The following is a 17,358-nucleotide window of genomic DNA, read 5'->3' as shown; positions in this document are numbered from 1 at the left end:
GGTAGAAATTCGTTCTGGCTGTTTTTGAGGCTGAGTTCTGATTTTAACACCAGGCATTATGTGCTGCCTCAAACTGCAAAATTCAGTTTTAACGCCCACAGATGAGAGAGCAGCGTTAAAAAGTGGCGTTGCGCACTCATCCTCTGAGCGGGAGGTCACGAGGCCGACTGAATTTCACATCGGGAGGCTGCTGGCTGGAAAACCGGAAACTTCTCCGACCCACACACAAACTTCCCCAACTGTTACAACTAATAAAGAAATTAAGAAATAAATAAAGAACAAAACATACCTTGCTCTCTGGCCGATTCTGCCCAAGTTCCACTGTTTAACCACTACGTTTTCCAGGCTGTAAGAATGCCGGTCAGTACGGCAGCCGTACAAACAAAATATCGCAATAGAGGCGCTGGGGAGGCGTTGCACGCTGGATGACATCACCACGCGGGTGGGTGGCGTTAGCTGGCGCAGCGTTAACTCTTGGCGCCTCTGCCAAAGAGCCGATCAATTTCTGCGCCAGCGTGGATGCCGCTTGCCCTCGTTTGAAGCCTCCTGCCGGCGTTATAAAGCAAATTTCAGCCCCAAAGTGCAAGAAATATTCGGCAGGTCAGGCAGCAGCTGTGGAGAGAGGAACAGAGTTAATGTTTCAGTTCGGTGACCCTTTGTCAGAACTGGAAAAAGTTAGCGATGTAACAGATTTTTAAGCAAGTACAGAGACAGGGAAAGGAGGCAGTGGAGCAAAGAATAAAAGGGAAGGTCTGTGGTTGGGTGGAAGGCAGGAGAGATAAAAGACAAAAGGGATGATGGTGCGAGACAAAAGGAGATGGTAATAGGACAAGTTAAGAAACAAAAGATGGGTCTAGAGGACGTGTAAATGGGAATGGCAGAATCATCAACAGTTGCTGTCTGTAAAAACAGGGGCAGAGGTTATGATCTGAAATTGTTGAACACGATGTTGAGTCTGGGCTGTAAAGTGTCTAATTAAAAGATGATGTGCTGTTCCTCGAGCTTACGTTGAGCTTTGTTGGAACAGTGTAAGAGACTGAGGATGGAGAGGTCAGAGTGGGAATGGGACCAGTAAGAATTGTTCATGTAGTTCAAGTATGATTTTGTCGCCTGTGAATTATACCGTGCACCTCACATTTTCCATTAGAATTATGTTCAGTACGTGTAAGCTAGTGGACTGTCCTGGTATCTACGTTAAAAATAACCAAGTAACTGTCCAATAGAATTTCAGGGATAAAAACAGAAAATGCTGGAAATGCTCAGCAGGTCAGACAGCATCTGCGGAGAGAGATACTGTGTTAACGTTTCAGCTCTATGGCCTTTCGTCAGAACTGAGAATAGAATTTCAGGCTCCACATTAAAAGATTAGGAAAATTTTTTGTCCGGGTTGATGTTTTTTATCTTCTTGCAGCATTGAAAAATCTCCAGATTAAGCAAACTAGCCATCAGAATAAAAACCAAAAATGCTGCAAACACTCAGCAAGTCGGTTAGTGTCTGTGGCAGGAATAAACAAGTTAACATTTCAGCTGTGGACCCTTCATCAGAACCAACTAATCCCCTGGAATTATCCTTCGCCTCGCAATTGTGTGAGGTCATCCATGTTGGGCCTAAGAAATTAAGATCAGAGGGCTGAATTTTCGGTCCTGCTGATTTCGGGGCGGTAATGGCGGCAGGGCGGTAAAGTTTGCACCGGGGAACAGTTTGTGCCTCAGTCAGCAAACTTGGGCAGCTGGGCCCTGAGTGTGGGGCGGGGCACTGAGGGAGGCATTGCACACCTCTCTCAGGGCACTAGGCCGGCTGAGCAAGTGAAAATCCCGAGCTAAACAGCCGGTCTCAGAGCGCTCAAAGAGAGGCCTGGGGAGAAAAAAATCCTGAAAAAACACCAGCAGAAACATTCCCAATACATAGCCCATGCCACCACTAAATAAATCGCCAAAAAAAATAAAAGAAAAACAATCACACTTACCTGAGGTGGACATTACTGACCTCACTGCGGCCGGTATTGGTCGGCCCGCCCGCTTCCACGAGCAGAAGTCAAAAATCGAGTCGGTGTCGCACCCAGGGGCATTGCACACCGGCTCGCCTCTCCCAGGCGGTACTGCTCTGCGCCCCACTGAGACCGTCCCCGAAATTCCCCGCGGGGCGCTGGAAGCTGACTGCCTGCCCAGAAGAGCTCACCACTGCCATTGCGGACAGAGGCGGACAGGACCAGGAAATCCAGCCCAGAGTATTGTTTAAACGGCGAGAAGCTAGCAACTGTGGATGAACAGAGAGATTTAGGGATCCAGGTATTGAAATCATAAAAGGTAAACCTAGAAGGATAAGGGCAGCAGGTGCATGGGAACACCATCATTTCCAAGTTCCCCTCCGAGTCACACACCATCCTGACTTGGAAATATATCGGCCATTCCTTCATCACGGACTGCAGCGGTTGAAGAAGGCGGCTCACCACCACCTTCTCAAGGGCAATTAGGGATGGTCAATAAATGCTGGCCTTCCCAGTGACAAGCCACATCCCACGAACTAATAAATAAAAATTACGGGGTGGTCTAATTGAGATGTTTGCAATATTTAAAAGAACTGATAGGGTAGATAGAAACTATTTCCTCTGATGGGGAATCCAGAATAATGGAGTATAACCTTAAAATTAGAGCTATGCCATTCAGGGGTGATGAATAGCCTCCTTCTGTCCCTATGTTCCTAATTATTATTAACAAATTGTGAGAGTTTAGTGAAACCCCAATGAAATAAATCAGACATAAGCAGAAAGGGTGGTGACCTCAAATGCCATCATTATTCCTGGAACAAACTCTCCCGCAATGAAAATATCTTAACTTGTAAATTGTACTTTTTTAATATTGCACGGTAATATTATTCACAGCCTGAATGATTACACTGCATACTAGAATAAAGCTGTGTTTAGATTGAAATGAAATGCCTTCAATATAGCCTGATAGTTCCATCTGTTCTCGCTAATTTTATTTTATGCTCAGAAAATAAAATTTCACAGCGCCATCTCAATCTGTCGTGTCTGTTTATAAAGCTGATGCAGTTCAACAGGAGTTTAACAAAACTATAACGGAATTATCAGTAGAGGGGGTTACTTGGTTAGAATAATGTCCTTTCACATCTGTGACCCGGGGTCAGGTCTAACCTGTAGTGATGGGATAAAAGGCTGGTTTCGCTGTCTAACATTACATTGATTTGGGCAATTTTAACCCAGTTTCTCCTGGCTGAGTTCATACTACAAGCTGTGGACAATTTAGTACTAATTTGTTACTGGGTTGGCAATCTCACTCAGACAGGACATCATGATAGCTGATTTGGAGAGGGATATTTACAATGGCAGGTTAGAATATCCAAAAATCTATCGATTTCTGTCTTGAATATAATCAATGACTGAACATCTACAGCCCTCTGATGGTAGAGAATTCCAAAGATTCACCACCTTCTGAGTGAAGAAATTTGTCCTCATCTCAATCCTAAATGGCCGACCCCTTATTCTGAGACTGTGACCCATGGTTCTAGACTCCTCAGCCAGGGGAAACATCCTCCCTGCATCTCTATATGGATATTGGGGTGAAGCAAAGGAAGCTTTGCTCTGCATCTGGGATGGGCTGTACCTAACCTGATTGAATAATGGTGACAAGCGTGAGGAAATTGAAAAAATGGTCAATCCCAGTTTTCATCCTCCACTTTGAAGGGAAAGAGCAATGACCTATCTTGTAGGCTTCTCTTCATTTCTTGAATCGAGACCCATTCTACAGACCAATAGGAAGGACCTATTTCCCTTAGCGGAGAGGTCAATAATCAGGGGGCATAGACTGAAAGTAATTGGTGGAAGGATTAGAGGGGAGTTGAAGAGAACTTTTTTTTACCCCATCGTTGAGTATATTGAAGACAGAGATTGATAGTTTTTTGGATATTAAGGGAGTCAAGGGCTATGGAGATAGTGCAGGAAAGTGGGGTTGAGGTAGAAGGTCAGCCATGATCTCATTGAATGGTGGAGCAGGCTCGAGGGGCCAAATGGCCTACTCCTGCACCTATTTCTTAAGTTCTTATGTTCAGAGGGTGGTGGGGGTCTGGAATTCAGTGCCTGAAAGGGTGTTAGAGGCAGAAACCCTCATCACATTTAAAAAGTACTTGGAAATGCACTTGAAGTGCCGTAACCTAAAAGGCACAGACCTGGAAAGTGGGATTAGGCTGGAGAGCTCTTTTTTGGCTGGCACAGACAAGATGAGCTGAATGGCCTCCTTCTGTGCCATAAATATCTAGGATTCTCTGAATTGGTTTGCCAAAACAATTATGTTCCAAATATAGGGAAATCGCAAAGGGACAATGTTTATTTTAAGAAGTTTAGACTCAGATTAAACTGAAATTACTAGATTGTCAGAAAAACCCAACAGGTTCACTAATGTCCTTGAAGAAAGGAAATGTCCTTGAGGGAAGGAAATCTGCCGTCCTTACCTTGTCTGGCCTATACGTGATTCCAGACCCACAGCAATGTGGTTTACTCTTAAATGCCCTCTGAAATGACCTAGCAAATCACTCCGTAGTACCAGACTGTCACAACAAAGTCAGCACCTTGGGAGCACCTTCACCACACGGTTCAAGAAGGCGGCTCACCACCACCTTCTCAAGGACAGTTAGGGATGGGCAATAAATGCCGGCCTTGGCAGCGACACCCACATCTCATGAACGAATAAATAATTTTAAAAAGGTGACATCACCCACGAGATTCCACACCTCCCATGCGGAAAGGACATGCCCCAGCCACAGGACACCAACTGATTTTGACCTGATCGCCCAGAAAGAATATGAAAGTCAAGAGACTGAGAGGTCGGTCGGGTGGAATTTCAATGCGTGGGTGGTGCCTGCTTTTGAAGAATGAAATCAAAGGGAAGATCTTTGAGTTGCTCAGTAGAAGATTTAAATGCATTGGCGGGACTAAAGGAGAATGGAAGGGATTTCATTTTCACACTCCTTTCTTCGATTGAGAAATTAAGAGGATGATCCATGAGAGAATTGTTTGGAAGGGTTTGTGGAAAGCCATGATTGTTGCCACATGGGCACAGACAGAACTTACTCTCGGATGGAAGAATGCCAAGTGTTGGAAACATGCCAAAGTGAAATAAGCTTCATAGTTCAGACGGTTGTAGCTCCCCATGAAAATCCACAGAATGAATCACTTCCATCTCATGTGATGACCTCAATTTGTGATTGTTTATTTTTTGTGGGCATCGGCTCATCCACAGCAAAGACTCGAAGACCCATCTCCAGGAACCAACAGCCACGCATGCCAAATGGAAACTGGTCAGGTATGGGCGGAAATCCTGACCTGATTGCTCAGAAAGAACGTCCCTCCTCGGGAGGAAGCAAGATTGTTGAAACCCTGCTGTTTCTGAGATCAGTGCAGTTTGTCAGGATCACAATTCACTTATGTAAACTTGAGGTCATCCAAAACTCGGCAGCCCGTGTCCTAACTCGCACAAGGCACAATCACCCATTACCCTTGTGCTCGTTGACCTTCATTGGCTCCCAGTTAAACAATGCCTCGATTTCAAAATTTTCATCCTTGCTTATAAATCTCTCCCATGGCCTCGCCCCTCCCGGTCTCTGTACTCTATTACAGCCTCACAAACCCCACGGGATGTCTGCGTTCCTCTAATTCTGCCCTCATGAGCATCCCTGATTATAATCGCTCAACCATCGTGGCCCTTTGGACCCTAAGCTCTGGAATTCGCTCCCTAAAACTCTCCGCCTCTCAATCGCTCTTTCCTCTTTGACCAAGTTTTTGGTCACCTGCCGTAATTTCTTCTTAAGTGGCTCGGTGTCAATTTTGTCGGTTTTGTCTTGTAACGCTGCTGTGAAGCACCTTGGGATGTTTTACTACCTTACAGGCGCTATATAAATACAAGTTGTTGTTGTTGTTGTCACGGGGAGTGGTTGAAGCGAATTGTAGTGTCTCTGCACCTTGTCACAAGCTCACACGAGGCATGGATATATCAGACAAGGTCACTCTGTGACCTTCACTTTATTTCCAGGACTGAAGAGTCCTGATCCTGGGTGGGACTTCCCCTTTTATACCTGGAAGCCCAGGTGAGGAGCTCACTCCCTGTGGTCAGGGTGTGCATTACAAGGGTACAGGTACAGTATGCATGAGTTACAGTTACATACTTATAGTCTTTGCAAGATTGTGAAATGCATGACACGAATAGTATCGATGCATGTAAGGGAAGGCTAGACAAGCATATGAGGGAGAAGGGAATAGAGGGTTATGCTGATAGATGTTTTGCCAATTATCTTAAATCTCTGTTCTCTGGTTACCAACCCTCCTGCCAGTGGAAACTGTTTCTCCCTATCTACGCCAGCGAAAGCCTTCATAATTTTGAACATCTCTATTAATCTCCCCTTGACCTTCTCTGCTGTAAGGAGAACAGTTTCTCTAGTCTCTCCACATAACTGAAGTCCTTCATTTTTTTATACAGAGTGACTGCTGCCAATGAACCGGAAGCTACTGGAAGCTGCACAGAAGCATCCTGCGCAGTACTGTCAGGTCCTAATTTTAACAAATAACGTCCACCACAACAGATGGAGGATGTCAGAATAGCTCCAGCTTCCCGACTTTCTCACCATCCCGCTCCCTTCCCGGTTTAAAAAAAATAAAGAGCAATGAACCCGCTCCGGTGATGAACCAGCAGTGTGTATGCACAGGCCGCTACCTCTTCTTTGGCAGCAGTCGCGTCCTTTTTTTATATTCGTTCACAGGATGTAGGCGTCGCACTTATTGCCCGTCCCTAATTGCCCCTTGAGAAGGTGGTGGTGAGCCGCCTTCTTGAACCGCTGCAGTCCGTGTGGTGAAGGTGCTCCCACAGTGCTGTTAGGGAGGGAGTTCCAGGATTTTAACCCAGCGACGATTCCTGGTATCATTGTAGAAAATCTCCTCTGCACCCTTTCCAAGGCCATGATAGCCTTCCTAAAGTGTGGTGCCCAGAATTGGACAGTCTTCTTAACTTGTCCTGCAACCTTCAGAGATTTGTGTATGTGAATCCCCGGGTCTCTCTGTTTCTGTACCCCAGTTAAATTTTTATGATTTCATTTATGTTGCCTCTCCTCATTTTTCTTTTGAAAATGCATCACTTCACACTTCTCTTATATATAAATAATATATATTTTGCATACATGGACATTATTTTTCCCTATAGTGACTGGCACTGTTCTAGGGCAGGTTTTATTGCATTAACTTTTTCACTGGATCACAGGAGCGATGCGGGTGAGGAAGGTCATTCAACCGGGGAACGATAGCATGGTGATTATGTTACTGGATTAGTAATCCAGAAGCATTGACTAATAATCTGGAGATAAGAGTTTAAATCCCACATGGCAAATGGGGAATTTTAATTCAGTTAATTAAATACATTTTGAACAAAAAGCTAGGATCAGAGTAATGGTGACCATGACGCTGCTGGATTGTTGTAAAAACCCATCTGGTCCACAAATATAAATTTGCTGTCTTTACCTAGTTCTGGCCTATATGTGATGCCAGACCTGACCCTTGACTGCCCTCTGAAATGGCCTAGCAACCAACTCAATTGTGGCTCACCACCAACATCTTGAGGGCAATTAGGGATGGGAAACAAATGCTGGCTTTGCCAGCGACGCCCACATCCTGTGAATGATTTTTTTTTTAAATTGGCTGTGCAGTGCTTTGAGTCATCCTGAGGGCATGTGGTTGACTCTTAACTGCTCTCTGAAATTGCCACGGGCAATAAATGCTGGCCTTGCCAGGGACACCCACATCCCGTGAAGTAATTAAAATAAAACCCATCTTGGTCTGTCTACCCAGAAAGAACCTACAGCCTTTCTCCATCACAACTTCTGGCTGTTAGATTAAATGATTTCAAGGTGTTTGACTGCCACTATCCCACCCAGAAGTGCATTTCACCTGTTGCTAGCTCTTCATGAAGAACAGCTTCCTAACAACATCCAAAATTTGTCTTTTACTAGTTTGAACCTGTGACCCCTTCATTCTCCTGTCCAGATTAAATCTAAATTAGAGCTCCATATTTACCTTTTCTATACTCTTTACTATCTGATGGACTTGTATGAGGTAACATAGGAACATAGAAACAGGAGTAGAACATTCAGCCCCTCGAACCTGTTCCACCATTCCACTAGGTCATGGCTGATCTGCACCTTAACTCCATCACCCCGCTGTGGTTGTCGCTGGCAAGGCCAGCGTTTATTGCCCATAATACCCTGACCTAACAAAAATCTATTGATCTCAGTTTTTTAATTTTCAGCTTTTCCCTAACCTCAACAGATTTCCACTGCCCTTTGTGTGAAGAAATGCTTCCTGACATCTGAATGGCCGGGCTCTAATTTTAAGGTGATGCCCCCTTGTTCTGGACTGCCCACCAGAGGAAACAGTTTCTCTCGATCTACCCTTTCTTAAACATCTCACTCACCTCATTTCAAGTCTGGAAAGCCCAAATTTCTCCAATCTTTTTCATAACTTAAAAGACTTGCATTTATATAGCACATTTCATGACCACCGGATGTCTTTGCAACCAATGAAGTACGTTCTGAAGTGTAGTCACTGTTGCAATGGAGAAAACATAGCAGCTAATTTGCACACAGCAAGCTCCAACAAACAGCAGTGTAATAATGACCAGATAAGCTGTTTTAGTGGTGTTGATTGAGAGATAAACATTGGCCAGGACACCTCCACTGCTGTTCTTCAAAATAGTGCCATGGGATCTTTTATGTCCACCTAAGAGAGCAGACAGGGCCTCGGTTTAATAACTAATCTGAAAGTCATTATCATAGGCAGTCCCTCGGAATCGAGGAAGATTGCTTCAATCTTAAAATGTGTTCTTAGGTGGCTGGCTTGCCGCACGCTCTTTCCGCTGCCTGTGCTTGGTTTCTGCATGCTCTCGGCGATGAGACGCGAGGTGCTCAGCGCCCTCCCGGATGCACTTCCTCCACTTAGGGCGGTCTTTGGCCAGGGACTCCCAAGTGTCAGTGGGGATGTTTCACTTTATCAGGGAGGCTTTGAAGGTGTCCTTGTAACGTTTCCTCTGCCCACCTTTGGCTCGTTTGCAGTGAAGGAGTTCTGAGTAGAGCACTTGCTTTGGGAGTCTCGTGTCTGGCATTCGGACAATGTGGCCTGCCCAGCGGAGCTGATCAAATGTCGTCAGTGCGTCAATGCTGGGGATGTTGGCCTGGTCGAGGACGCTAATGCTGGTGCGTCTGTCCTCCCAGGTATTTACTGAGGCGTACAAAAGCATGGGCCTTATGCTAAACATCTGTAAGACAAAGGTCCTCCACCAGCCTGTCCTCACCGCACAGCACTGCCCCCCAGTCATCAAGATCCATGGCGCGGCCCTGGACAACGTGGACCTTTCCCATACCTCGGGAGCCTCTTATCAACAAGAGCAGACATTGACGACGAGATTCAATGGCCTCCAGTGCGCCAGTGCAGTTTCTGGCTGCCTGAGGAAAAGAGTGTTTGAAGACCAGACCCTCAAGACTGCCACCAAGCTCATGGCCTACAGGGCTATATTAATACCTGCCCTCCTGTATGGCTCAGAGACATGGACGATGTACAATCTGAAAGAAGGCACCTTTAATAGTGCAGCACTCCCTCAGCACTGCACTGGGAGTATCAGCTGGATCTTTGTGCTCAAGTATCTGGAGTGGGACTTGAACCCACAACCATTACTGACTCAGAGATGGGAGTGTTACCCACTGACCCACTAGCTGACATAACTTCATTCTCTGATGTTAGTGATTGGTATCACAGTTCTTTTCTCCATCAACAGGCCCTTTAAATTGCCATGTGCCACACAGTATTCTCTGGTCCCAGGCTGCTGTCATTGCTGGCCTGAAGCATGTCACTAAGGTGCCTCAGGGTGATTCATCTTCCCATCGTCTACCCTCCGACTAGGGAAATGGTAAGCTTTCTCCACCCACGATGTCCAGGTGTGATCAGGAATTCAAAGTAGAGGGAATCGACGGCATGAACCCAAATCTTGCCACTCCCTGATGCAGCATGTTATTGCACCAACATCATATTAGTGATGGAGCCTGTAGCAAGCAATTGCTTATGAGAGATATACACTCCATTTATGTTAAACAATTTAACAAGAATTGTTTGCTAACTCTTCTGCATTCTCGATTTCCATCGCCCCACCATTGCCGGCCGTGCCTTCAAATATCTCACACCAAGTCCCGCTCATCCATCACCCCCTGTACTCGCTGACCACATTGTCTCCTGGTTAAGGAATGCCTCATTTTCCAAATTTTCATCCTTGTTTACAAATCCCTCCATGGCCTCGCCCCTCCCCATTTTTGTAATCACCTCCAGCCCCACAACCCCCCGAGATGTCTGCGCTCCTCTAATTCTGCCCTCTTGCGCATCTCTGATTAAAATTGCTCAACCATTGGTGGCCATGCCTTTTGTTGCCTAGACGCTAAGCTCTGGAATTCCCTGCATAAACCTCTCCACCTCTCCTCCTTTAAGAAGCTCCTTAAAACCTACCTCTTTGACCAATCTTTTGGCCAGTTGCCCGAATTTCTCCTTATGTGGCTCGGTGTCAATTATTTTGTCTTATAATACTCCTGTGAAGTGCCTTGGGACATTCTATTTTGTTAAAGGCGCTATATCAATACAAGTTGTTCTTGTTGTCTAGGGCCTAATCTCTGGAATTCCCTCTTTAAACCTTTCCGCCTCTCTAACCCTCTCACCTCCATTGAGACGCTCCTTAAAACTTGTAGATTTGACCAAGCTTTTAGTCACCTGTCCATAATATCTCCTTATGTGTCTCAGTGTCAAATTTTGTCTTGTAACATGCGTGTGATGCATCTTGGGATATTTTACCATGTTAAAAGCATTACATAAATGCACGTTGTTGTTGTAACTAGTCAAGTATAAATGATACAGTTATTTCACTCCATTGGATTTCAATATAAAAGTGTTACCACTTTGCCGTAGAGCTCTCTGAAATGGCAAGCAGGAGTTTTGCACCACACCTGTTGAAATTTCAGGTAGGTAAAAAAGTATCAGTACATCATCCATCATCATCATAGGCAGTCCCTCGGAATCGAGGAAGACTTGCTTCCACTCCTGAAGTGAGTTCTTTGGTGGCTGAACAGTCCAATATGAGAGCCACAGACTCTGTCACAGGTGGGACAGATAGTCGTTGAGGGAAGCGGTGGGTAGGACTGGTTTGCCGCACGCTCTTTCCGCTGCCTGCGCTTGGTTTCTGCATGCTCTCGGCATTGAGACTCGAGGTGCTCAGCGCCCTCTCGGATGCACTTCCTCCACTTAGGGCGGTCTTGGGCCAGGGACTCTCAGGTGTCAGTGGGGATGTTGCACTTTATCAGGGAGGTTTTGAGGGTGTCCTTGTAGCGTTTCCGCTGCCCACCTGGGGCTCGCTTGCCGTGAAGGAGCTCCGAGTAGAGCACTTGCTTTGGGAATCTCCTGTCTGGCATGCGGACAATGTGGCCTGCCCAGCGGAGCTGATCGAGTGTGGTCAGTGCTTCAATGCTGGGGATGTTGGCCTGAATGAGGACGCTGATGTTGCACCTGTCCTCCCAGGGGATTTGTAGGATCTTGCGGAGACATCATTGGTGATATTTCTCCAGCAACTTGAGGTGTCTCTGAGCGAAACAAGAGGATGGGTATTATTACAGCCCCTGTAGACCATGAGCTTAGTGACAGTTTTGAGGGCCTGGTCTTCAAAGACTCTTTTCCTCAGGCGGCCGAAGACTGCATTGGTGCACTGGAGGCGGTGTTGGATCTCGTCGTCGATGTCTGCTCTTGTTGATAAGAGGCTCCCAAGGTATGGGAAGTGGTCCACATTGTTCAGGGCTGCGCCGTGGATCTTGATGACTGGCTGTGCGGTGAGGACAGGCTGGTGGAGGACCTTTGTCTTACGGATGTTTAGTGTAAGAACCATGCTTTCGTACGCCTCAGTAAATACGTCAACTATGTCCTGGAGTGCAGCCAATGTATGTGCACAGACGCAGACGTCGTCCGCGTACTGTAGCTCGAGGACAGAGGTTGGAGTGGTCTTGGACCTGGCCTGGAGATGGCGCAGGTTGAACAGGTTCCACTCCAGTGGGGAGCTTGTTGACTGTGAGGTGGAGCATGGCAGCGAGAACAATTGAGAAGAGGGTTGGGGCGATGACGCAGCCCTGTTTTACCCCGGTCCGGACATGGATTGGGTCTGGGATGGATCCATTGGCAAGGATCGCGGTCTGCATGTCATCGTGGAGCAGGCGGAGGATGATGATGAACTTTTCGGGGCATCCGAAACGGAGGAGAACACTCCAAAGACCCTCGCGGTTGACAGTGTCAAAGGCCTTTGTAAGGTCGAAGAAGGCCATGTATAAGGGCTGGCGCTGCTCCCTGCATTTTTCCTGCAGCTGTCGGTGCTGCAAAAATCATGAATGTTGTGCCCCTTAGGGGACGCAATCCGCACTGTGACTCCGGGAGGAGCTCCTCGGCCATGAACATAAGAACATAAGAATTAGGAACAGGAGTAGGCCATCTAGCCCCTCGAGCCTGCTCCGCCATTCAACAAGATCATGGCTGATCTGGCCGTGGACTCAGCTCCACTTACCCGCCTGCTCCCCATAACCCTTAATTCCCTTATTGGTTAAAAATCTATCTATCTTTGACTTGAAAACATTCAATGAGCTAGCCTCAACTGCTTCCTTGGGCAGAGAATTCTACAGATTCACAACCCTCTGGGAGAAGAAATTCTTTCTCAACTCGGTTTTAAATTGGCTCCTCCGTATTTTGAGGCTGTGCCCCCTAGTTCTAGTCTCCCCCACCAATGGAAACAACCTCTCTGCCTCTATCTTGTCTATCCCTTTCATGATTTTAAATGTTTCTATAAGATCACCCCTCATCCTTCTGAACTCCAAGGAGTAAAGACCCAGTCTACTCAATCTATCATCATAAGGTAACCCCCTCATTTCTCGAATCAGCCGAGTGAATCGTCTCTGTACCCCTTCCAAAGCTAGTATATCCTTCCTTAAGTAAGGTGACCAAAACTACACGCAGTACTCCAGGTGCGGCCTTACCAATACCTTATACAGTTGCAGCAACACCTCCCTGCTTTTGTACTCCATCCCTCTCGCAATGAAGGCCAACATTCCATTTGCCTTCCTGATTACCTGCTGCACCTGCAAACTAACCTTTTGGGATTCATGCACAAGGACCCCCAGGTCCCTCTGCACCACAGCATGTTGTAATTTCTCCCCATTCAAATAATATTCCCTTTGACTGTTTTTTTTCCCAAGGTGGATGACCTCACACTTTCCGACATTGTATTCCATCTGCCAAACCTTAGCCCATTCGCTTAACCTATCCAAATCTCCTTGCAACCTCTCTGAGTCCTCTACACAACCTGCTTTCCCCCTAATCTTCATGTCATCTGCAAATTTTGTTGCACTACACTCTGTCCCCTCTTCTAGATCATCTGTATATTGTAAACAGTTGTGGTCCCAGTACTGATCCCTGAGGCACACCACTAACCACTGATTTCCAACCGGAAAAGGACCTATTTATCCCGACTCTCTGCTTTCTGTTCGCCAGCCAATTCTCTATCCATGCTAATACATTTCCTCTGACTCCGCGTACCTTTATCTTCTGCAGTAACCATTTCTGTGGCACCTTATCGAATGCCTTTTGGAAATCTAAATACACCACATCCATCGTGCACCTCTATCCACCATGCTCGTTATATCCTCAAAGAATTCCAGTAAGTTAGTTAAACATGATTTCCCTTTCATGAATCCATGCTGCGTCTGCTTGATTGCACTATTCCTATCCAGATGTCCCGCTATTTCTTCCTTAATGATAGTTTCAAGCATTTTCCCCACTACAGATGTTAAACTAACTGGCCTATAGTTACCTGCCTTTTGCCTGCCCCCTTTTTTAAACAGAGGCGTTACATTAGCTGCTCTCCAATCCGCTGGTAACTCCCCAGAGTCCAGAGAATTTTGGTAGATTATAACAAATGCATCTGCTATAACTTCCGCCATCTCTTTTAATACCCTGGGATGCATTTCATCAGGACCAGGGGACTTGTCTACCTTCAGTCCCATTAGTCTGTCCAGCACTACCTCCATAGTGATAGTGATCATCTCAAGGTCCTCCCTTCCCACATTCACATTACCAGCAATTTTTGGCATGGTTTTTGTGTCTTCCACTGTGAAGACGGAAGCAAAATAATTGTTTAAGGTCTCAGCCATTTCCACATTTCCCATTATTAAAAATCCCCCTTTTCATCTTCTAAGGGACCAACATTTACTTTAGTCACTCTTTTCCGTTTTATATATCTGTAAAAGCTTTTACTATCTGTTTTTATATTTTGCGCAAGTTTACCTTCGTAATCTATCTTCCCTTTCTTTATTGCTTTTTTAGTCATTCTTTGCTGTTGCTTAAAATTTTCCCAATCCTCTAGTTTCCCACTAACCTTGGCCACCTTATACGCATTGGTCTTTGATTATTTCCTTGGTTATCCACGGCTGGTTATCTCTTCTCTTGCCTCCCTTCTTTTTCACTGGAATATATTTTTGTTGCGCATTATGAAAGAGCTCCTTAAAAGTCCTCCACTGTTCCTCAATTGTGCTACCGTTTAGTCCTTGTTTCCAGTCTACTTTAGCCAACTCTTCCCTCATCCCACTGTAGTCCCCTTTGTTTAAGCATAGTATGCTCGTTTCTGACACAACTTCCTCACCCTCAATCTGTATTACAAATTCAACCATATTGTGATCACTCATTCCGAGAGGATCTTTTACGAGGAGATCGTTTATTTTTCCTGTCTTGTTACATAGGACCAGATCCAAAATGGCTTGCTCCCTTGTAGGCTCTGTTACATACTGTTCTAAGAATCAATCCCGTATGCATTCTATGAATTCCTCCTCCAGGCTACCCCCTGCGATTTGATTTGACCAATCGATATGTAGGTTAAAATCCCCCATAACTACTGCCGTTCCTTTTTCACATGCCTCCATTATTCCCTTGATTATTGCCCGCCCCACCATGAAGTTATTATTTGGGGGCCTATAAACTACGCCGACCAGTGACTTTTTCCCCTTATTATCTCTAATCTCCATCCACAATGATTCAACATTTTGTTCATTGGAGCCAATATCATCCCTCACAACTGCCCTGATATCATCCTTTATTAACAGAGCTACCCCACCTCCTTTCCCTTCTTGCCTATCTTTCTGAATCGTCAGATACCCCTGTATGTTTAATTCCCAGTCTTGGCCACCTTGCAACCATGTTTCTGTAATGGCCACCAAATCATACCCAGTTGTAATGATTTGTGCCGTCAACTCATTTATTTTATTTCTAATGCTGCATGCATTTAGGTAGAGTGTTTTCATCCTAGTTTTTAAACCATGATTTTTAGTTTTTACCCCTCCTGCAACCCTTTTATATTCAGTGGCCCTTTTTGTTTCTTGCCTTTGGTTTCTCTGCCCTCCACTTTTACTCATCTCTTTTCTGTCTTTTGTTTTTGTCTCCTTTTTGTTTCCCTCTGTCTCGCTGTATTGGTTCCCATCCCCCTGCCATATTAGTTTAACTCCTCACCAACAGCACTAGCAAACACTCCCCCTAGGACATTGGTTCCGGTCCTGCCCAAGTGCAGACCGTCCGGTTTGTACTGGTCCCACCTCCCCCAGAATCTGTTCCAATGCCCCACAAATTTGAATCCCTCCCTGCTGCACCACTGCTCAAGCCACGTATTCATCTGTGCTATCCTGCGATTCCTACTCTGACTAGCACGTGGCACTGGTAGCAATCCCGAGATTACTACTTTTGAGGTCCTACTTTTTAATTTAACTCCTAGCTCCTTAAATTCGTCTCGTAGGACCTTATCCCTTTTTTTACCATGGGAAGAAGTCAGTTGAGGAGGACCCTAGCACAGTGGGCAGGTGATTGCAAGCCTGCAGTAGCACTCGGTGTTGACATTTACAATTTACACAGTCAGTATAGAAAAACTACTACGTAAATTTGTTTTTGCTTTTTCCCACACCATGGGGGGAAATTTTACCCTAATTTGCCGGACGGGAGACTGGATCAGGTGGAACTCCCATCTTACATGTTGTGTATGTAGGCACCTTAAGTAATGACTCCACAAGGCAGGGTATGATACTTAAACTGTGCAGACCTGTAGTCCTTTATTTGCAGCTCCTGAGTGACGACAACAAGCTGTGAGTTCCCTTTTATACTGGGTTATCTGCCGTGTGCAGGCAACCCCTAGATCTCCAGCAGCAGCACCCTCTGGTGTACCGCTAAGGTGTGTACAGTATAAGGGTACATTCAATGTGGCATAACAGTGTTACAAACATCACACAGTAAACAGGCATGCATACACAACAATATTTCCCCCTGAGCATTTTTCATATCCTTATTGTCATGACCAGGGGAGGTGATCAGTGGCGGGCTATGGGAGGTTGTGGTGAGGGTTGTGCGGTTGCCAGGTGTGCTTGAGGCTGGCCTCGTACGTTTCCCCTCCCTCACACACAAACCAAGTGGGTGTCACTGTTGTGGGATCCCTCGGGGTGGGGAGCCACAGCAGCAGTGGGTGGTGTGTATACACTGTGATGTGGGTAATTGTGGGGTGGTGGGCAGGGCCACAAGACTGGGTGGGCTCCTTGTCAACCAATTGGGATGAGGGTCAGGTCATCCCAGGGTTTGCCAGGGAAGCTGGAGGGTATTAGCCTCATGCTCCTGGTGTTGGCCCTGGTGGCCAGGGGCTGTAGGGCTGTTCTGGTGCAGGTTGCCATTGGTTGTGGCTGGTCTGCCCATTGACCACTGTCCCTATAGTGGGTCTGCTCCCACTAGCTGTGTGTGTGTTCTGCAAGGGGCATCACATTCGTTCCAAAGGTCCAGGTTACATGGTCAGGTAGCCTGCTGGACCTGGGGGTCTCCCACAGGGGATTCCATTGGCATCAGCATGGTCTCTGTAGGACCCAATGTCCTTTGGCATGACACCTTGGCTCTGATCATACATAGTCGAACCTGCATTATATATTCTAGCATTTGCATCACTTTTGGGTCCTGGTTTCAACAGACAAGGTTACATTAGGCATTTCACATTCCTTATCATTATTGTTAAGCATAATAAACTTGTTCTTAACCTTACTGACACCTGCATTCATCTCATTAGTCACATTAGTTCAACCAGCATCACAATTCATGGTTACATTGCATACATTTTCATACTTGCACCCTTTAATTGCATCTTTAGCTTTAAAGTCCGTGTACTCAAATAGTTGAAACTGCCCTTTAAATTTCTTTGGTTACCGGTCTCCTTTAAGGGAGCCTT

The sequence above is a fragment of the Pristiophorus japonicus genome, chromosome 26 (genome assembly GCF_044704955.1).
Source record: "Pristiophorus japonicus isolate sPriJap1 chromosome 26, sPriJap1.hap1, whole genome shotgun sequence".
Taxonomy (NCBI): Eukaryota; Metazoa; Chordata; class Chondrichthyes; family Pristiophoridae; genus Pristiophorus; species Pristiophorus japonicus.
This window is presented reverse-complemented; position numbering follows the sequence as displayed.